General features: G+C 45.6%; 48 non-coding genes across 48 annotated transcripts; all 48 read left to right on the top strand.

The window, feature by feature from the left end:
• Window positions 1-27: 27 nt before the first annotated feature.
• TRNAS-GCU (transfer RNA serine (anticodon GCU)) lies at window positions 28-109 on the top strand. The gene has a single exon. It is a non-coding gene; the product is annotated as a tRNA-Ser (tRNA).
• A 205-nt stretch (window positions 110-314) lies between these two features.
• Window positions 315-396, top strand: TRNAS-GCU (transfer RNA serine (anticodon GCU)). Its single transcript has one exon. It is a non-coding gene; the product is annotated as a tRNA-Ser (tRNA).
• Window positions 397-1,016: 620 nt separating this feature from the next.
• On the top strand, window positions 1,017-1,098 carry TRNAS-GCU (transfer RNA serine (anticodon GCU)). Its single transcript has one exon. It is a non-coding gene; the product is annotated as a tRNA-Ser (tRNA).
• Window positions 1,099-1,997: 899 nt separating this feature from the next.
• Window positions 1,998-2,079, top strand: TRNAS-GCU (transfer RNA serine (anticodon GCU)). The gene has a single exon. It is a non-coding gene; the product is annotated as a tRNA-Ser (tRNA).
• A 484-nt stretch (window positions 2,080-2,563) lies between these two features.
• On the top strand, window positions 2,564-2,645 carry TRNAS-GCU (transfer RNA serine (anticodon GCU)). Its single transcript has one exon. It is a non-coding gene; the product is annotated as a tRNA-Ser (tRNA).
• A 205-nt stretch (window positions 2,646-2,850) lies between these two features.
• TRNAS-GCU (transfer RNA serine (anticodon GCU)) lies at window positions 2,851-2,932 on the top strand. The gene has a single exon. It is a non-coding gene; the product is annotated as a tRNA-Ser (tRNA).
• Window positions 2,933-3,273: 341 nt separating this feature from the next.
• Window positions 3,274-3,355, top strand: TRNAS-GCU (transfer RNA serine (anticodon GCU)). The gene has a single exon. It is a non-coding gene; the product is annotated as a tRNA-Ser (tRNA).
• Window positions 3,356-3,560: 205 nt separating this feature from the next.
• TRNAS-GCU (transfer RNA serine (anticodon GCU)) lies at window positions 3,561-3,642 on the top strand. Its single transcript has one exon. It is a non-coding gene; the product is annotated as a tRNA-Ser (tRNA).
• A 61-nt stretch (window positions 3,643-3,703) lies between these two features.
• TRNAS-GCU (transfer RNA serine (anticodon GCU)) lies at window positions 3,704-3,785 on the top strand. Its single transcript has one exon. It is a non-coding gene; the product is annotated as a tRNA-Ser (tRNA).
• A 205-nt stretch (window positions 3,786-3,990) lies between these two features.
• TRNAS-GCU (transfer RNA serine (anticodon GCU)) lies at window positions 3,991-4,072 on the top strand. Its single transcript has one exon. It is a non-coding gene; the product is annotated as a tRNA-Ser (tRNA).
• A 205-nt stretch (window positions 4,073-4,277) lies between these two features.
• TRNAS-GCU (transfer RNA serine (anticodon GCU)) lies at window positions 4,278-4,359 on the top strand. Its single transcript has one exon. It is a non-coding gene; the product is annotated as a tRNA-Ser (tRNA).
• Window positions 4,360-4,564: 205 nt separating this feature from the next.
• Window positions 4,565-4,646, top strand: TRNAS-GCU (transfer RNA serine (anticodon GCU)). Its single transcript has one exon. It is a non-coding gene; the product is annotated as a tRNA-Ser (tRNA).
• Window positions 4,647-4,851: 205 nt separating this feature from the next.
• On the top strand, window positions 4,852-4,933 carry TRNAS-GCU (transfer RNA serine (anticodon GCU)). The gene has a single exon. It is a non-coding gene; the product is annotated as a tRNA-Ser (tRNA).
• Window positions 4,934-5,417: 484 nt separating this feature from the next.
• On the top strand, window positions 5,418-5,499 carry TRNAS-GCU (transfer RNA serine (anticodon GCU)). Its single transcript has one exon. It is a non-coding gene; the product is annotated as a tRNA-Ser (tRNA).
• Window positions 5,500-5,704: 205 nt separating this feature from the next.
• TRNAS-GCU (transfer RNA serine (anticodon GCU)) lies at window positions 5,705-5,786 on the top strand. Its single transcript has one exon. It is a non-coding gene; the product is annotated as a tRNA-Ser (tRNA).
• A 205-nt stretch (window positions 5,787-5,991) lies between these two features.
• Window positions 5,992-6,073, top strand: TRNAS-GCU (transfer RNA serine (anticodon GCU)). Its single transcript has one exon. It is a non-coding gene; the product is annotated as a tRNA-Ser (tRNA).
• Window positions 6,074-6,134: 61 nt separating this feature from the next.
• TRNAS-GCU (transfer RNA serine (anticodon GCU)) lies at window positions 6,135-6,216 on the top strand. The gene has a single exon. It is a non-coding gene; the product is annotated as a tRNA-Ser (tRNA).
• A 205-nt stretch (window positions 6,217-6,421) lies between these two features.
• On the top strand, window positions 6,422-6,503 carry TRNAS-GCU (transfer RNA serine (anticodon GCU)). Its single transcript has one exon. It is a non-coding gene; the product is annotated as a tRNA-Ser (tRNA).
• A 341-nt stretch (window positions 6,504-6,844) lies between these two features.
• Window positions 6,845-6,926, top strand: TRNAS-GCU (transfer RNA serine (anticodon GCU)). The gene has a single exon. It is a non-coding gene; the product is annotated as a tRNA-Ser (tRNA).
• Window positions 6,927-7,131: 205 nt separating this feature from the next.
• On the top strand, window positions 7,132-7,213 carry TRNAS-GCU (transfer RNA serine (anticodon GCU)). The gene has a single exon. It is a non-coding gene; the product is annotated as a tRNA-Ser (tRNA).
• Window positions 7,214-7,418: 205 nt separating this feature from the next.
• TRNAS-GCU (transfer RNA serine (anticodon GCU)) lies at window positions 7,419-7,500 on the top strand. The gene has a single exon. It is a non-coding gene; the product is annotated as a tRNA-Ser (tRNA).
• Window positions 7,501-7,561: 61 nt separating this feature from the next.
• On the top strand, window positions 7,562-7,643 carry TRNAS-GCU (transfer RNA serine (anticodon GCU)). Its single transcript has one exon. It is a non-coding gene; the product is annotated as a tRNA-Ser (tRNA).
• Window positions 7,644-7,848: 205 nt separating this feature from the next.
• Window positions 7,849-7,930, top strand: TRNAS-GCU (transfer RNA serine (anticodon GCU)). Its single transcript has one exon. It is a non-coding gene; the product is annotated as a tRNA-Ser (tRNA).
• Window positions 7,931-8,271: 341 nt separating this feature from the next.
• Window positions 8,272-8,353, top strand: TRNAS-GCU (transfer RNA serine (anticodon GCU)). Its single transcript has one exon. It is a non-coding gene; the product is annotated as a tRNA-Ser (tRNA).
• A 205-nt stretch (window positions 8,354-8,558) lies between these two features.
• Window positions 8,559-8,640, top strand: TRNAS-GCU (transfer RNA serine (anticodon GCU)). The gene has a single exon. It is a non-coding gene; the product is annotated as a tRNA-Ser (tRNA).
• A 205-nt stretch (window positions 8,641-8,845) lies between these two features.
• TRNAS-GCU (transfer RNA serine (anticodon GCU)) lies at window positions 8,846-8,927 on the top strand. The gene has a single exon. It is a non-coding gene; the product is annotated as a tRNA-Ser (tRNA).
• A 205-nt stretch (window positions 8,928-9,132) lies between these two features.
• On the top strand, window positions 9,133-9,214 carry TRNAS-GCU (transfer RNA serine (anticodon GCU)). Its single transcript has one exon. It is a non-coding gene; the product is annotated as a tRNA-Ser (tRNA).
• A 61-nt stretch (window positions 9,215-9,275) lies between these two features.
• Window positions 9,276-9,357, top strand: TRNAS-GCU (transfer RNA serine (anticodon GCU)). The gene has a single exon. It is a non-coding gene; the product is annotated as a tRNA-Ser (tRNA).
• Window positions 9,358-9,562: 205 nt separating this feature from the next.
• TRNAS-GCU (transfer RNA serine (anticodon GCU)) lies at window positions 9,563-9,644 on the top strand. The gene has a single exon. It is a non-coding gene; the product is annotated as a tRNA-Ser (tRNA).
• A 341-nt stretch (window positions 9,645-9,985) lies between these two features.
• TRNAS-GCU (transfer RNA serine (anticodon GCU)) lies at window positions 9,986-10,067 on the top strand. The gene has a single exon. It is a non-coding gene; the product is annotated as a tRNA-Ser (tRNA).
• Window positions 10,068-10,272: 205 nt separating this feature from the next.
• On the top strand, window positions 10,273-10,354 carry TRNAS-GCU (transfer RNA serine (anticodon GCU)). The gene has a single exon. It is a non-coding gene; the product is annotated as a tRNA-Ser (tRNA).
• A 205-nt stretch (window positions 10,355-10,559) lies between these two features.
• Window positions 10,560-10,641, top strand: TRNAS-GCU (transfer RNA serine (anticodon GCU)). The gene has a single exon. It is a non-coding gene; the product is annotated as a tRNA-Ser (tRNA).
• Window positions 10,642-10,702: 61 nt separating this feature from the next.
• TRNAS-GCU (transfer RNA serine (anticodon GCU)) lies at window positions 10,703-10,784 on the top strand. Its single transcript has one exon. It is a non-coding gene; the product is annotated as a tRNA-Ser (tRNA).
• Window positions 10,785-10,989: 205 nt separating this feature from the next.
• TRNAS-GCU (transfer RNA serine (anticodon GCU)) lies at window positions 10,990-11,071 on the top strand. Its single transcript has one exon. It is a non-coding gene; the product is annotated as a tRNA-Ser (tRNA).
• A 341-nt stretch (window positions 11,072-11,412) lies between these two features.
• On the top strand, window positions 11,413-11,494 carry TRNAS-GCU (transfer RNA serine (anticodon GCU)). Its single transcript has one exon. It is a non-coding gene; the product is annotated as a tRNA-Ser (tRNA).
• Window positions 11,495-11,699: 205 nt separating this feature from the next.
• TRNAS-GCU (transfer RNA serine (anticodon GCU)) lies at window positions 11,700-11,781 on the top strand. The gene has a single exon. It is a non-coding gene; the product is annotated as a tRNA-Ser (tRNA).
• A 756-nt stretch (window positions 11,782-12,537) lies between these two features.
• TRNAS-GCU (transfer RNA serine (anticodon GCU)) lies at window positions 12,538-12,619 on the top strand. Its single transcript has one exon. It is a non-coding gene; the product is annotated as a tRNA-Ser (tRNA).
• A 205-nt stretch (window positions 12,620-12,824) lies between these two features.
• Window positions 12,825-12,906, top strand: TRNAS-GCU (transfer RNA serine (anticodon GCU)). Its single transcript has one exon. It is a non-coding gene; the product is annotated as a tRNA-Ser (tRNA).
• A 205-nt stretch (window positions 12,907-13,111) lies between these two features.
• TRNAS-GCU (transfer RNA serine (anticodon GCU)) lies at window positions 13,112-13,193 on the top strand. Its single transcript has one exon. It is a non-coding gene; the product is annotated as a tRNA-Ser (tRNA).
• Window positions 13,194-13,254: 61 nt separating this feature from the next.
• Window positions 13,255-13,336, top strand: TRNAS-GCU (transfer RNA serine (anticodon GCU)). Its single transcript has one exon. It is a non-coding gene; the product is annotated as a tRNA-Ser (tRNA).
• Window positions 13,337-13,541: 205 nt separating this feature from the next.
• TRNAS-GCU (transfer RNA serine (anticodon GCU)) lies at window positions 13,542-13,623 on the top strand. The gene has a single exon. It is a non-coding gene; the product is annotated as a tRNA-Ser (tRNA).
• A 756-nt stretch (window positions 13,624-14,379) lies between these two features.
• TRNAS-GCU (transfer RNA serine (anticodon GCU)) lies at window positions 14,380-14,461 on the top strand. The gene has a single exon. It is a non-coding gene; the product is annotated as a tRNA-Ser (tRNA).
• Window positions 14,462-14,802: 341 nt separating this feature from the next.
• TRNAS-GCU (transfer RNA serine (anticodon GCU)) lies at window positions 14,803-14,884 on the top strand. Its single transcript has one exon. It is a non-coding gene; the product is annotated as a tRNA-Ser (tRNA).
• A 205-nt stretch (window positions 14,885-15,089) lies between these two features.
• TRNAS-GCU (transfer RNA serine (anticodon GCU)) lies at window positions 15,090-15,171 on the top strand. Its single transcript has one exon. It is a non-coding gene; the product is annotated as a tRNA-Ser (tRNA).
• Window positions 15,172-15,927: 756 nt separating this feature from the next.
• On the top strand, window positions 15,928-16,009 carry TRNAS-GCU (transfer RNA serine (anticodon GCU)). Its single transcript has one exon. It is a non-coding gene; the product is annotated as a tRNA-Ser (tRNA).
• Window positions 16,010-16,214: 205 nt separating this feature from the next.
• On the top strand, window positions 16,215-16,296 carry TRNAS-GCU (transfer RNA serine (anticodon GCU)). Its single transcript has one exon. It is a non-coding gene; the product is annotated as a tRNA-Ser (tRNA).
• A 61-nt stretch (window positions 16,297-16,357) lies between these two features.
• On the top strand, window positions 16,358-16,439 carry TRNAS-GCU (transfer RNA serine (anticodon GCU)). The gene has a single exon. It is a non-coding gene; the product is annotated as a tRNA-Ser (tRNA).
• A 205-nt stretch (window positions 16,440-16,644) lies between these two features.
• TRNAS-GCU (transfer RNA serine (anticodon GCU)) lies at window positions 16,645-16,726 on the top strand. Its single transcript has one exon. It is a non-coding gene; the product is annotated as a tRNA-Ser (tRNA).
• The last annotated feature ends 302 nt before the right edge of the window (window positions 16,727-17,028 follow it).

Consider the following 17,028-nt stretch of genomic DNA (forward strand, 5'->3'; position numbering starts at 1 on the left):
AAAATGATTAAACTCGGTTAAATCGAGGAAGGGATGGCCGAGGGGTTAAGGCGATGAACTGCTATTCCATTGGGCTCTGCCCGCGCGAGTTCGAATCTCGCCTCCGTCGTTTTATCTGTTTTGTTTTGAACACAAATGCAGCCAAAATGATTAAACTGGTTTAAATCGCGGAAGGGATTTCCGAGTGGTTAAGGCGATGGATTGCTGATACATTGGGCTCTTAACACGCGAGTTCGAATCTCGCCTACGTCGTTTTAACCGGATTGTTTTAATCACAAATTCAGGCAAAATAATTAAACCAGTTTTAAATCGAGGACGGGGTGGCCGAGTGGTTAAGGCGATGGACTGCTAATCCATTGGGCTCTGCCCGCGCGAGTTCGAATCTCGCCTCCGTCGTTTTATCCGCTTTGTTTTGAACACAAATGCAGTCAAAATGATTTAACTCGTTTTAATATCGGAAGGGATGGCCGAGTTGTTAAGGCGATGGATTGCTAATACATTGGGCCCTAAACACGCGAGTTCGAATCTCGCCTCCGTCGTTTTAACCGGATTGTTTTAATCACAAATTCAGGCAAAATAATTAAACCAGTTTTAAATCGAGGACCGGATGGTTAAGGCGTTGGACTGCTAATCCATTGGGCTCTGCCCGCGCGAGTTCGAATCTCGCCTCCGTCGTTTTAACCGGATTGTTTTAATCACAAATTCAGGCAAAATAATAGAACCAGTTTTAAATCGAGGACAGGGTGGTTAAGGCGATGGACTGCTAATCCATTGGGCTCTGCCCGCGCGAGTTCGAATCTCGCCTCCGTCGTTTTATCCGTTTTGTTTTGAACACAAATGCAGTCAAAATGATTTAACTCCTTCAAATCCCGGAAGGGATGGCCGAGTGGTTAAGGCGATGGAATGCTGATACATTGGGCTCTAAACACGCGAGTTCGAATCTCGCCTCCGTCGTTTTAACCGGATTGTTATAATCACAAATTCAGGCAAAATAATTAAACCAGTTTTAAATCAAGGACGGGGTGGCCGAGTGATAAAGGCGATGGACTGCTAATCCATTGGGATCTGCCCGCGCGAGTTCGAATCTCGCCTCAGTCGTTTTAATCGGATTGTTTTAATCACAAATTCAGGCAAAATAATTGAACCAGTTTTAAATCGAGGACAGGGTGGTTAAGGCGATGGACTGCTAATCCATTGGGCTCTGCCCGCGCGAGTTCGAATCTCGCCTCCGTCGTTTTATCCGTTTTGTTTTGAACACAAATGCAGTCAAAATGATTTAACTCGTTTTAATATCGGAAGGGATGGCCGAGTTGTTAAGGCGATGGATTGCTAATACATTGGGCCCTAAACACGCGAGTTCGAATCTCGCCTCCGTCGTTTTAACCGGATTGTTTTAATCACAAATTCAGGCAAAATAATTAAACCAGTTTTAAATCGAGGACCGGATGGTTAAGGCGTTGGACTGCTAATCCATTGGGCTCTGCCCGCGCGAGTTCGAATCTCGCCTCCGTCGTTTTAACCGGATTGTTTTAATCACAAATTCAGGCAAAATAATAGAACCAGTTTTAAATCGAGGACAGGGTGGTTAAGGCGATGGACTGCTAATCCATTGGGCTCTGCCCGCGCGATTTCGAATCTCGCCTCCGTCGTTTTATCCGTTTTGTTTTGAACACAAATGCAGTCAAAATGATTTAACTCCTTCAAATCCCGGAAGGGATGGCCGAGTGGTTAAGGCGATGGAATGCTGATACATTGGGCTCTGCCCGCGCGAGTTCGAATCTCGCCTCCGTCGTTTTATCCGTTTTGTTTTGAACACAAATGCACTCAAAATGATTTAACTCCTTTCCATCCCGGAAGGGATGGCCGAGTGGTTAAGGCGATGGAATGCTGATACATTGGACTCTAAACACGCGAGTTCGAATCTCGACTCCGTCGTTTTAACCGGATTGTTTTAATCACAAATTCAGGCAAAATAATTAAACCAGTTTTAAATCAAGGACGGGGTGGCCGAGTGATAAAGGCGATGGACTGCTAATCCATTGGGATCTGCCCGCGCGAGTTCGAATCTCGCCTCAGTCGTTTTAATCGGATTGTTTTAATCACAAATTCAGGCAAAATAATTGAACCAGTTTTAAATCGAGGACAGGGTGGTTAAGGCGATGGACTGCTAATCCATTAAGCTCTGCCCGCGCGAGTTCGAATCTCGCCTCCGTCGTTTTATCCGTTTTGTTTTGAACACAAATGCACTCAAAATGATTTAACTCCTTTAAATCCCGGAAGGGATGGCCGAGTGGTTAAGGCGATGGAATGCTGATACATTGGGCTCTGCCCGCGCGAGTTCGAATCTCGCCTCCGTCGTTTTATCCGTTTTGTTTTGAACACAAATGCACTCAAAATGATTTAACTCCTTTCCATCCCGGAAGGGATGGCCGAGTGGTTAAGGCGATGGAATGCTGATACATTGGACTCTAAACACGCGAGTTCGAATCTCGACTCCGTCGTTTTAACCGGATTGTTTTAATCACAAATTCAGGCAAAATAATTAAACCAGTTTTAAATCAAGGACGGGGTGGCCGAGTGGTTAAGGCGATGGACTGCTAATACATTGGGCTCTGCCCGCGCGAGTTCGAATCTCGCCTCCGTCGTTTTATCCGTTTTGTTTTGAACACAAATGCAGTCAAAATGATTTAACTCCTTTAAATCCCGGAAGGGATGGCCGAGTGGTTAAGGCGATGGAATACTGATACATTGGGCTCAAAACACGCGAGTTCGAATCTCGCTTCCGTCGTTTTAACCGGATTGTTATAATCACAAATTCAGGCAAAATAATTAAACCAGTTTTAAATCAAGGACGGGGTGGCCGAGTGATAAAGGCGATGGACTGCTAATCCATTGGGCTCTGCCCGCGCGAGTTCGAATCTCGCCTCAGTCGTTTTAATCGGATTGTTTTAATCACAAATTCAGGCAAAATAATTGAACCAGTTTTAAATCGAGGACAGGGTGGTTAAGGCGATGGACTGCTAATCCATTGGGCTCTGCCCGCGCGAGTTCGAATCTCGCCTCCGTCGTTTTATCCGTTTTGTTTTGAACACAAATGCACTCAAAATGATTTAACTCCTTTAAATCCCGGAAGGGATGGCCGAGTGGTTAAGGCGATGGAATGCTGATACATTGGGCTCTAAACACACGAGTTCGAATCTCGCCTCCGTCGTTTTAACCGGATTGTTATAATCACAAATTCAGGCAAAATAATTAAACCAGTTTTAAATCAAGGACGGGGTGGCCGAGTGATAAAGGCGATGGACTGCTAATCCATCGGGCTCTGCCCGCGCGAGTTCGAATCTCGCCTCCGTCGTTTTATCCGTTTTGTTTTGAACACAAATGCACTCAAAATGATTTAACTCCTTTAAATCCCGGAAGGGATGGCCGAGTGGTTAAGGCGATGGAATGCTGATACATTGGGCTCTAAACACACGAGTTCGAATCTCGCCTCCGTCGTTTTAACCGGATTGTTATAATCACAAATTCAGGCAAAATAATTAAACCAGTTTTAAATCAAGGACGGGGTGGCCGAGTGATAAAGGCGATGGACTGCTAATCCATTGGGCTCTGCCCGCGCGAGTTCGAATCTCGCCTCCGTCGTTTTATCCGTTTTGTTTTGAACACAAATGCAGTCAAAATGATTAAACTCGGTTAAATCGAGGAAGGGATGGCCGAGGGGTTAAGGCGATGGACTGCTATTCCATTGGGCTCTGCCCGCGCGAGTTCGAATCTCGCCTCCGTCGTTTTATCCGTTTTGTTTTGAACACAAATGCAGTCAAAATGATTTAACTCCTTTAAATCCCGGAAGGGATGGCCGAGTGGTTAAGGCGATGGAATGCTGATACATTGGGCTCTAAACACACGAGTTCGAATCTCGCCTCCGTCGTTTTAACCGGATTGTTATAATCACAAATTCAGGCAAAATAATTAAACCAGTTTTAAATCAAGGACGGGGTGGCCGAGTGATAAAGGCGATGGACTGCTAATCCATCGGGCTCTGCCCGCGCGAGTTCGAATCTCGCCTCCGTCGTTTTATCCGTTTTGTTTTGAACACAAATGCACTCAAAATGATTTAACTCCTTTAAATCCCGGAAGGGATGGCCGAGTGGTTAAGGCGATGGAATGCTGATACATTGGGCTCTAAACACACGAGTTCGAATCTCGCCTCCGTCGTTTTAACCGGATTGTTATAATCACAAATTCAGGCAAAATAATTAAACCAGTTTTAAATCAAGGACGGGGTGGCCGAGTGATAAAGGCGATGGACTGCTAATCCATTGGGCTCTGCCCGCGCGAGTTCGAATCTCGCCTCAGTCGTTTTATCCGTTTTGTTTTGAACTCAAATGCAGTCAAAATGATTTAACTCCTTTAAATCCCGGAAGGGATGGCCGAGTGGTTAAGGCGATGGAATGCTGATATATTGGGCTCTAAACACGCGAGTTCGAATCTCGCCTCCGTCGTTTTAACCGGATTGTTATAATCACAAATTCAGGCAAAATAATTAAACCAGTTTTAAATCAAGGACGGGGTGGCCGAGTGATAAAGGCGATGGACTGCTAATCCATTGGGCTCTGCCCGCGCGAGTTCGAATCTCGCCTCCGTCGTTTTATCCGTTTTGTTTTGAACACAAATGCACTCAAAATGATTTAACTCCTTTAAATCCCGGAAGGGATGGCCGAGTGGTTAAGGCGATGGAATGCTGATACATTGGGCTCTAAACACACGAGTTCGAATCTCGCCTCCGTCGTTTTAACCGGATTGTTATAATCACAAATTCAGGCAAAATAATTAAACCAGTTTTAAATCAAGGACGGGGTGGCCGAGTGATAAAGGCGATGGACTGCTAATCCATTGGGCTCTGCCCGCGCGAGTTCGAATCTCGCCTCAGTCGTTTTATCCGTTTTGTTTTGAACACAAATGCAGTCAAAATGATTTAACTCCTTTAAATCCCGGAAGGGATGGCCGAGTGGTTAAGGCGATGGAATGCTGATATATTGGGCTCTAAACACGCGAGTTCGAATCTCGCCTCCGTCGTTTTAACCGGATTGTTATAATCACAAATTCAGGCAAAATAATTGAACCAGTTTTAAATCGAGGACAGGGTGGTTAAGGCGATGGACTGCTAATCCATTGGGCTCTGCCCGCGCGAGTTCGAATCTCGCCTCCGTCGTTTTATCCGTTTTGTTTTGAACACAAATGCACTCAAAATGATTTAACTCCTTTAAATCCCGGAAGGGATGGCCGAGTGGTTAAGGCGATGGAATGCTGATACATTGGGCTCTAAACACACGAGTTCGAATCTCGCCTCCGTCGTTTTAACCGGATTGTTATAATCACAAATTCAGGCAAAATAATTAAACCAGTTTTAAATCAAGGACGGGGTGGCCGAGTGATAAAGGCGATGGACTGCTAATCCATCGGGCTCTGCCCGCGCGAGTTCGAATCTCGCCTCCGTCGTTTTATCCGTTTTGTTTTGAACACAAATGCACTCAAAATGATTTAACTCCTTTAAATCCCGGAAGGGATGGCCGAGTGGTTAAGGCGATGGAATGCTGATACATTGGGCTCTAAACACACGAGTTCGAATCTCGCCTCCGTCGTTTTAACCGGATTGTTATAATCACAAATTCAGGCAAAATAATTAAACCAGTTTTAAATCAAGGACGGGGTGGCCGAGTGATAAAGGCGATGGACTGCTAATCCATTGGGCTCTGCCCGCGCGAGTTCGAATCTCGCCTCAGTCGTTTTATCCGTTTTGTTTTGAACACAAATGCAGTCAAAATGATTTAACTCCTTTAAATCCCGGAAGGGATGGCCGAGTGGTTAAGGCGATGGAATGCTGATATATTGGGCTCTAAACACGCGAGTTCGAATCTCGCCTCCGTCGTTTTAACCGGATTGTTATAATCACAAATTCAGGCAAAATAATTAAACCAGTTTTAAATCAAGGACGGGGTGGCCGAGTGATAAAGGCGATGGACTGCTAATCCATTGGGCTCTGCCCGCGCGAGTTCGAATCTCGCCTCCGTCGTTTTATCCGTTTTGTTTTGAACACAAATGCAGTCAAAATGATTAAACTCGGTTAAATCGAGGAAGGGATGGCCGAGGGGTTAAGGCGATGGACTGCTATTCCATTGGGCTCTGCCCGCGCGAGTTCGAATCTCGCCTCCGTCGTTTTATCCGTTTTGTTTTGAACACAAATGCAGTCAAAATGATTTAACTCCTTTAAATCCCGGAAGGGATGGCCGAGTGGTTAAGGCGATGGAATACTGATACATTGGGCTCAAAACACGCGAGTTCGAATCTCGCTTCCGTCGTTTTAACCGGATTGTTATAATCACAAATTCAGGCAAAATAATTAAACCAGTTTTAAATCAAGGACGGGGTGGCCGAGTGATAAAGGCGATGGACTGCTAATCCATTGGGCTCTGCCCGCGCGAGTTCGAATCTCGCCTCAGTCGTTTTAATCGGATTGTTTTAATCACAAATTCAGGCAAAATAATTGAACCAGTTTTAAATCGAGGACAGGGTGGTTAAGGCGATGGACTGCTAATCCATTGGGCTCTGCCCGCGCGAGTTCGAATCTCGCCTCCGTCGTTTTATCCGTTTTGTTTTGAACACAAATGCACTCAAAATGATTTAACTCCTTTAAATCCCGGAAGGGATGGCCGAGTGGTTAAGGCGATGGAATGCTGATACATTGGGCTCTAAACACACGAGTTCGAATCTCGCCTCCGTCGTTTTAACCGGATTGTTATAATCACAAATTCAGGCAAAATAATTAAACCAGTTTTAAATCAAGGACGGGGTGGCCGAGTGATAAAGGCGATGGACTGCTAATCCATCGGGCTCTGCCCGCGCGAGTTCGAATCTCGCCTCCGTCGTTTTATCCGTTTTGTTTTGAACACAAATGCACTCAAAATGATTTAACTCCTTTAAATCCCGGAAGGGATGGCCGAGTGGTTAAGGCGATGGAATGCTGATACATTGGGCTCTAAACACACGAGTTCGAATCTCGCCTCCGTCGTTTTAACCGGATTGTTATAATCACAAATTCAGGCAAAATAATTAAACCAGTTTTAAATCAAGGACGGGGTGGCCGAGTGATAAAGGCGATGGACTGCTAATCCATTGGGCTCTGCCCGCGCGAGTTCGAATCTCGCCTCAGTCGTTTTATCCGTTTTGTTTTGAACACAAATGCAGTCAAAATGATTTAACTCCTTTAAATCCCGGAAGGGATGGCCGAGTGGTTAAGGCGATGGAATGCTGATATATTGGGCTCTAAACACGCGAGTTCGAATCTCGCCTCCGTCGTTTTAACCGGATTGTTATAATCACAAATTCAGGCAAAATAATTAAACCAGTTTTAAATCAAGGACGGGGTGGCCGAGTGATAAAGGCGATGGACTGCTAATCCATTGGGCTCTGCCCGCGCGAGTTCGAATCTCGCCTCCGTCGTTTTATCGGTTTTGTTTTGAACACAAATGCAGTCAAAATGATTAAACTCGGTTAAATCGAGGAAGGGATGGCCGAGGGGTTAAGGCGATGGACTGCTATTCCATTGGGCTCTGCCCGCGCGAGTTCGAATCTCGCCTCCGTCGTTTTATCTGTTTTGTTTTGAACACAAATGCAGGCAAAATGATTAAACTCGTTTAAATCCCGGAAGGGATTTCCGAGTGGTTAAGGCGATGGATTGCTGATACATTGGGCTCTTAACACGCGAGTTCGAATCTCGCCTACGTCGTTTTAACCGGATTGTTTTAATCACAAAATCAGGCAAAATAATTAAACCAGTTTTAAATCGAGGACGGGGTGGCCGAGTGGTTAAGGCGATGGACTGCTAATCCATTGGGCTCTGCCCGCGCGAGTTCGAATGTCGCCTACGTCGTTTTAACCGGATTGTTTTAATCACAAATTCAGGCAAAATAATAGAACCAGTTTTGAATCGAGGACAGGTTGGTTAAGGCGATGGACTGCTAATCCATTGGGCTCTGCCCGCGCGAGTTCGAATCTCGCCTCCGTCTTTTTATCCGTTTTGTTTTGAACACAAATGCAGTCAAAATGATTTAACTCCTTTAAATCCCGGAAGGGGTGGCCGAGTGGTTAAGGCGATGGAATGCTGATACATTGGGCTCTAAACACGCGAGTTCGAATCTCGCCTCCGTCGTTTTAACCGGATTGTTTTAATCACAAATTCAGGCAAAATAATTAAACCAGTTTTAAATAGAGGACGGGGTGGCTGAGTGGTTAAGGCGATGGACTGCTAATCCATTGGGCTCTGCCCGCGCGAGTTCGAATCTCGCCTCCGTCGTTTTATCCGTTTTGTTTTGAACACAAATGCAGTCAAAATGATTTAACTCCTTCAAATCCCGGAAGGGATGGCCGAGTGGTTAAGGCGATGGAATGCTGATACATTGGGCTCTAAACACGCGAGTTCGAATCTCGCCTCTGTCGTTTTAACCGGATTGTTATAATCACAAATTCAGGCAAAATAATTAAACCAGTTTTAAATCGAGGACGGGGTGGCCGAGTGGTTAAGGCGATGGACTGCTAATCCATTGGGCTCTGCCCGCGCGAGTTCGAATCTCGCCTCCGTCGTTTTATCCGTTTTGTTTTGAACACAAATGCACTCAAAATGATTTAACTCCTTTAAATCCCGGAAGGGATGGCCGAGTGGTTAAGGCGATGGAATGCTGATACATTGGGCTCTAAACACACGAGTTCGAATCTCGCCTCCGTCGTTTTAACCGGATTGTTATAATCACAAATTCAGGCAAAATAATTAAACCAGTTTTAAATCAAGGACGGGGTGGCCGAGTGATAAAGGCGATGGACTGCTAATCCATTGGGCTCTGCCCGCGCGAGTTCGAATCTCGCCTCAGTCGTTTTATCCGTTTTGTTTTGAACACAAATGCAGTCAAAATGATTTAACTCCTTTAAATCCCGGAAGGGATGGCCGAGTGGTTAAGGCGATGGAATGCTGATATATTGGGCTCTAAACACGCGAGTTCGAATCTCGCCTCCGTCGTTTTAACCGGATTGTTATAATCACAAATTCAGGCAAAATAATTAAACCAGTTTTAAATCAAGGACGGGGTGGCCGAGTGATAAAGGCGATGGACTGCTAATCCATTGGGCTCTGCCCGCGCGAGTTCGAATCTCGCCTCCGTCGTTTTATCCGTTTTGTTTTGAACACAAATGCAGTCAAAATGATTAAACTCGGTTAAATCGAGGAAGGGATGGCCGAGGGGTTAAGGCGATGGACTGCTATTCCATTGGGCTCTGCCCGCGCGAGTTCGAATCTCGCCTCCGTCGTTTTATCCGTTTTGTTTTGAACACAAATGCAGTCAAAATGATTTAACTCCTTTAAATCCCGGAAGGGATGGCCGAGTGGTTAAGGCGATGGAATACTGATACATTGGGCTCAAAACACGCGAGTTCGAATCTCGCTTCCGTCGTTTTAACCGGATTGTTATAATCACAAATTCAGGCAAAATAATTAAACCAGTTTTAAATCAAGGACGGGGTGGCCGAGTGATAAAGGCGATGGACTGCTAATCCATTGGGCTCTGCCCGCGCGAGTTCGAATCTCGCCTCAGTCGTTTTAATCGGATTGTTTTAATCACAAATTCAGGCAAAATAATTGAACCAGTTTTAAATCGAGGACAGGGTGGTTAAGGCGATGGACTGCTAATCCATTGGGCTCTGCCCGCGCGAGTTCGAATCTCGCCTCCGTCGTTTTATCCGTTTTGTTTTGAACACAAATGCACTCAAAATGATTTAACTCCTTTAAATCCCGGAAGGGATGGCCGAGTGGTTAAGGCGATGGAATGCTGATACATTGGGCTCTAAACACACGAGTTCGAATCTCGCCTCCGTCGTTTTAACCGGATTGTTATAATCACAAATTCAGGCAAAATAATTAAACCAGTTTTAAATCAAGGACGGGGTGGCCGAGTGATAAAGGCGATGGACTGCTAATCCATCGGGCTCTGCCCGCGCGAGTTCGAATCTCGCCTCCGTCGTTTTATCCGTTTTGTTTTGAACACAAATGCACTCAAAATGATTTAACTCCTTTAAATCCCGGAAGGGATGGCCGAGTGGTTAAGGCGATGGAATGCTGATACATTGGGCTCTAAACACACGAGTTCGAATCTCGCCTCCGTCGTTTTAACCGGATTGTTATAATCACAAATTCAGGCAAAATAATTAAACCAGTTTTAAATCAAGGACGGGGTGGCCGAGTGATAAAGGCGATGGACTGCTAATCCATTGGGCTCTGCCCGCGCGAGTTCGAATCTCGCCTCAGTCGTTTTATCCGTTTTGTTTTGAACACAAATGCAGTCAAAATGATTTAACTCCTTTAAATCCCGGAAGGGATGGCCGAGTGGTTAAGGCGATGGAATGCTGATATATTGGGCTCTAAACACGCGAGTTCGAATCTCGCCTCCGTCGTTTTAACCGGATTGTTATAATCACAAATTCAGGCAAAATAATTAAACCAGTTTTAAATCAAGGACGGGGTGGCCGAGTGATAAAGGCGATGGACTGCTAATCCATTGGGCTCTGCCCGCGCGAGTTCGAATCTCGCCTCCGTCGTTTTATCGGTTTTGTTTTGAACACAAATGCAGTCAAAATGATTAAACTCGGTTAAATCGAGGAAGGGATGGCCGAGGGGTTAAGGCGATGGACTGCTATTCCATTGGGCTCTGCCCGCGCGAGTTCGAATCTCGCCTCCGTCGTTTTATCTGTTTTGTTTTGAACACAAATGCAGGCAAAATGATTAAACTCGTTTAAATCCCGGAAGGGATTTCCGAGTGGTTAAGGCGATGGATTGCTGATACATTGGGCTCTTAACACGCGAGTTCGAATCTCGCCTACGTCGTTTTAACCGGATTGTTTTAATCACAAAATCAGGCAAAATAATTAAACCAGTTTTAAATCGAGGACGGGGTGGCCGAGTGGTTAAGGCGATGGACTGCTAATCCATTGGGCTCTGCCCGCGCGAGTTCGAATGTCGCCTACGTCGTTTTAACCGGATTGTTTTAATCACAAATTCAGGCAAAATAATAGAACCAGTTTTGAATCGAGGACAGGTTGGTTAAGGCGATGGACTGCTAATCCATTGGGCTCTGCCCGCGCGAGTTCGAATCTCGCCTCCGTCTTTTTATCCGTTTTGTTTTGAACACAAATGCAGTCAAAATGATTTAACTCCTTTAAATCCCGGAAGGGGTGGCCGAGTGGTTAAGGCGATGGAATTCTGATACATTGGGCTCTAAACACGCGAGTTCGAATCTCGCCTCCGTCGTTTTAACCGGATTGTTTTAATCACAAATTCAGGCAAAATAATTAAACCAGTTTTAAATCGAGGACGGGGTGGCTGAGTGGTTAAGGCGATGGACTGCTAATCCATTGGGCTCTGCCCGCGCGAGTTCGAATCTCGCCTCCGTCGTTTTATCCGTTTTGTTTTGAACACAAATGCAGTCAAAATGATTTAACTCCTTCAAATCCCGGAAGGGATGGCCGAGTGGTTAAGGCGATGGAATGCTGATACATTGGGCTCTAAACACGCGAGTTCGAATCTCGCCTCTGTCGTTTTAACCGGATTGTTATAATCACAAATTCAGGCAAAATAATTAAACCAGTTTTAAATCGAGGACGGGGTGGCCGAGTGGTTAAGGCGATGGACTGCTAATCCATTGGGCTCTGCCCGCGCGAGTTCGAATCTCGCCTCCGTCGTTTTATCCGTTTTGTTTTGAACACAAATGCAGTCAAAATGATTTAACTCGTTTTAATATCGGAAGGGATGGCCGAGTTGTTAAGGCGATGGATTGCTAATACATTGGGCCCTAAACACGCGAGTTCGAATCTCGCCTCCGTCGTTTTAACCGGATTGTTTTAATCACAAATTCAGGCAAAATAATTAAACCAGTTTTAAATCGAGGACCGGATGGTTAAGGCGTTGGACTGCTAATCCATTGGGCTCTGCCCGCGCGAGTTCGAATCTCGCCTCCGTCGTTTTAACCGGATTGTTTTAATCACAAATTCAGGCAAAATAATTAAACCAGTTTTAAATCGAGGACCGGATGGTTAAGGCGTTGGACTGCTAATCCATTGGGCTCTGCCCGCGCGAGTTCGAATCTCGCCTCCGTCGTTTTAACCGGATTGTTTTATTCACAAATTCAGGCAAAATAATAGAACCAGTTTTAAATCGAGGACAGGGTGGTTAAGGCGATGGACTGCTAATCCATTGGGCTCTGCCCGCGCGAGTTCGAATCTCGCCTCCGTCTTTTTATCCGTTTTGTTTTGAACACAAATGCAGTCAAAATGATTTAACTCCTTTAAATCCCGGAAGGGGTGGCCGAGTGGTTAAGGCGATGGAATGCTGATACATTGGGCTCTAAACACGCGAGTTCGAATCTCGCCTCCGTCGTTTTAACCGGATTGTTTTAATCACAAATTCAGGCAAAATAATTAAACCAGTTTTAAATCGAGGACGGGGTGGCTGAGTGGTTAAGGCGATGGACTGCTAATCCATTGGGCTCTGCCCGCGCGAGGTCGAATCTCGCCTCCGTCGTTTTATCCGTTTTGTTTTGAACACAAATGCAGTCAAAATGATTTAACTCCTTTAAATCCCGGAAGGGATGGCCGAGTGGTTAAGGCGATGGAATGCTGATACATTGGGCTCTAAACACGCGAGTTCGAATCTCGCCTCTGTCGTTTTAACCGGATTGTTATAATCACAAATTCAGGCAAAATAATTAAACCAGTTTTAAATCGAGGACGGGGTGGCCGAGTGGTTAAGGCGATGGACTGCTAATCCATTGGGCTCTGCCCGCGCGAGTTCGAATCTCGCCTCCGTCGTTTTATCCGTTTTGTTTTGAACACAAATGCAGTCAAAATGATTTAACTCGTTTTAATATCGGAAGGGATGGCCGAGTTGTTAAGGCGATGGATTGCTAATACATTGGGCTCTAAACACGCGAGTTCGAATCTCGCCTTCGTCGTTTTAACCGGATTGTTATAATAACAAATTCAGGCAAAATAATTAAACCAGTTTTAAATCACGGACGGGGTGGCCGAGTGATAAAGGCGATGGACTGCTAATCCATTGGGCTCTGCCCGCGCGAGTTCGAATCTCGCCTCCGTCGTTTTATCCGTTTTGTTTTGAACACAAATGCAGTCAAAATGATTAAACTCGGTTAAATCGAGGAAGGGATGGCCGAGGGGTTAAGGCGATGGACTGCTATTCCATTGGGCTCTGCCCGCGCGAGTTCGAATCTCGCCTCCGTCGTTTTATCTGTTTTGTTTTGAACACAAATGCAGGCAAACGGATTAAACTCGTTTAAATCCCGGAAGGGATTTCCGAGTGGTTAAGGCGATGGATTGCTGATACATTGGGCTCTAAACACGCGAGTTCGAATCTCGAATCCGTCGTTTTAACCGGATTGTTATAATCACAAGTTCAGGCAAAATAATTAAACCAGTTTTAAATCGAGGACGGGGTGGCCGAGTGGTTAAGGCGATGAACTGCTAATCCATTGGACTCTGCCCGCGCGAGTTCGATTCTCGCCTCCGTCGTTTTATCCGTTTTGTTTTGAACACAAATGCAGTCAAAATGATTTAACTCGTTTTAATATCGGAAGGGATGGCCGAGTTGTTAAGGCGATGGATTGCTAATACATTGGGCCCTAAACACGCGAGTTCGAATCTCGCCTCCGTCGTTTTAACCGGATTGTTATAATCACAAATTCAGGCAAAATAATTAAACCAGTTTTAAATCGAGGACCGGATGGTTAAGGTGTTGGACTGCTAATCCATTGGGCTCTGCCCGCGCGAGTTCGAATCTCGCCTCCGTCGTTTTAACCGGATTGTTTTAATCACAAATTCAGGCAAAATAATTAAACCAGTTTTAAATCGAGGACCGGATGGTTAAGGCGTTGGACTGCTAATCCATTGGGCTCTGCCCGCGCGAGTTCGAATCTCGCCTCCGTCGTTTTAACCGGATTGTTTTAATCACAAATTCAGGCAAAATAATAGAACCAGTTTTAAATCGAGGACAGGGTGGTTAAGGCGATGGACTGCTAATCCATTGGACTCTACCCGCGCGAGTTCGAATCTCGCCTCGGTCTTTTTATCCGTTTTGTTTTGAACACAAATGCAGTCAAAATGATTTAACTCCTTTAAATCCCGGAAGGGATGGCCGAGTGGTTAAGGCGATGGAATGCTGATATATTGGGCTCTAAACACGCGAGTTCGAATCTCGCCTCCGTCGTTTTAACCGGATTGTTATAATCACAAATTCAGGCAAAATAATTAAACCAGTTTTAAATCGAGGACGGGGTGGCCGAGTGGTTAAGGCGATGGACTGCTAATCCATTGGGCTCTGCCCGCGCGAGTTCGAATGTCGCCTCCGTCGTTTTAACCGGATTGTTTTAATCACAAATTCAGGCAAAATAATAGAACCAGTTTTGAATCGAGGACAGGTTGGTTAAGGCGATGGACTGCTAATCCATTGGGCTCTGCCCGCGCGAGTTCGAATATCGCCTCCGTCTTTTTATCCGTTTTGTTTTGAACACAAATGCAGTCAAAATGATTTAACTCCTTTAAATCCCGGAAGGGGTGGCCGAGTGGTTAAGGCGATGGAATGCTGATACATTGGGCTCTAAACACGCGAGTTCGAATCTCGCCTCCGTCGTTTTAACCGGATTGTTTTAATCACAAATTCAGGCAAAATAATTAAACCAGTTTTAAATCGAGGACGGGGTGGCTGAGTGGTTATGGCGATGGACTGCTAATCCATTGGGCTCTGCCCGCGCGAGTTCGAATCTCGCCTCCGTCGTTTTATCCGTTTTGTTTTGAACACAAATGCAGTCAAAATGATTTAACTCCTTCAAATCCCGGAAGGGATGGCCGAGTGGTTAAGGCGATGGAATGCTGATACATTGGGCTCTAAACACGCGAGTTCGAATCTCGCCTCTGTCGTTTTAACCGGATTGTTATAAACACAAATTCAGGCAAAATAATTAAACCAGTTTTAAATCGAGGACGGGGTGGCCGAGTGGTTAAGGCGATGGACTGCTAATCCATTGGGCTCTGCCCGCGCGAGTTCGAATCTCGCCTCCGTCGTTTTATCCGTTTTGTTTTGAACACAAATGCAGTCAAAATGATTTAACTCGTTTTAATATCGGAAGGGATGGCCGAGTTGTTAAGGCGATGGATTGCTAATACATTGGGCCCTAAACACGCGAGTTCGAATCTCGCCTCCGTCGTTTTAACCGGATTGTTTTAATCACAAATTCAGGCAAAATAATTAAACCAGTTTTAAATCGAGGACCGGATGGTTAAGGCGTTGGACTGCTAATCCATTGGGCTCTGCCCGCGCGAGTTCGAATCTCGCCTCCGTCGTTTTAACCGGATTGTTTTAATCACAAATTCAGGCAAAATAATTAAACCAGTTTTAAATCGAGGACCGGATGGTTAAGGCGTTGGACTGCTAATCCATTGGGCTCTGCCCGCGCGAGTTCGAATCTCGCCTCCGTCGTTTTAACCGGATTGTTTTATTCACAAATTCAGGCAAAATAATAGAACCAGTTTTAAATCGAGGACAGGGTGGTTAAGGCGATGGACTGCTAATCCATTGGGCTCTGCCCGCGCGAGTTCGAATCTCGCCTCCGTCTTTTTATCCGTTTTGTTTTGAACACAAATGCAGTCAAAATGATTTAACTCCTTTAAATCCCGGAAGGGGTGGCCGAGTGGTTAAGGCGATGGAATGCTGATACATTGGGCTCTAAACACGCGAGTTCGAATCTCGCCTCCGTCGTTTTAACCGGATTGTTTTAATCACAAATTCAGGCAAAATAATTAAACCAGTTTTAAATCGAGGACGGGGTGGCTGAGTGGTTAAGGCGATGGACTGCTAATCCATTGGGCTCTGCCCGCGCGAGGTCGAATCTCGCCTCCGTCGTTTTATCCGTTTTGTTTTGAACACAAATGCAGTCAAAATGATTTAACTCCTTTAAATCCCGGAAGGGATGGCCGAGTGGTTAAGGCGATGGAATGCTGATATATTGGGCTCTAAACACGCGAGTTCGAATCTCGCCTCCGTCGTTTTAACCGGATTGTTATAATAACAAATTCAGGCAAAATAATTAAACCAGTTTTAAATCACGGACGGGGTGGCCGAGTGATAAAGGCGATGGACTGCTAATCCATTGGGCTCTGCCCGCGCGAGTTCGAATCTCGCCTCCGTCGTTTTATCCGTTTTGTTTTGAACACAAATGCAGTCAAAATGATTAAACTCGGTTAAATCGAGGAAGGGATGGCCGAGGGGTTAAGGCGATGGACTGCTATTCCATTGGGCTCTGCCCGCGCGAGTTCGAATCTCGCCTCCGTCGTTTTATCTGTTTTGTTTTGAACACAAATGCAGGCAAACGGATTAAACTCGTTTAAATCCCGGAAGGGATTTCCGAGTGGTTAAGGCGATGGATTGCTGATACATTGGGCTCTAAACACGCGAGTTCGAATCTCGAATCCGTCGTTTTAACCGGATTGTTATAATCACAAGTTCAGGCAAAATAATTAAACCAGTTTTAAATCGAGGACGGGGTGGCCGAGTGGTTAAGGCGATGGACTGCTAATCCATTGGACTCTGCCCGCGCGAGTTCGAATCTCGCCTCCGTCGTTTTATCCGTTTTGTTTTGAACACAAATGCAGTCAAAATGATTTAACTCGTTTTAATATCGGAAGGGATGGCCGAGTTGTTAAGGCGATGGATTGCTAATACATTGGGCCCTAAACACGCGAGTTCGAATCTCGCCTCCGTCGTTTTAACCGGATTGTTTTAATCACAAATTCAGGCAAAATAATTAAACCAGTTTTAAATCGAGGACCGGATGGTTAAGGCGTTGGACTGCTAATCCATTGGGCTCTGCCCGCGCGAGTTCGAATCTCGCCTCCGTCGTTTTAACCGGATTGTTTTAATCA

The sequence above is a fragment of the Phalangium opilio genome, unplaced genomic scaffold (genome assembly GCF_054372755.1).
Source record: "Phalangium opilio isolate 3A_F unplaced genomic scaffold, DU_Popi_V2 ptg000089l_1, whole genome shotgun sequence".
NCBI classification, from domain to species: Eukaryota; Metazoa; Arthropoda; class Arachnida; order Opiliones; family Phalangiidae; genus Phalangium; species Phalangium opilio.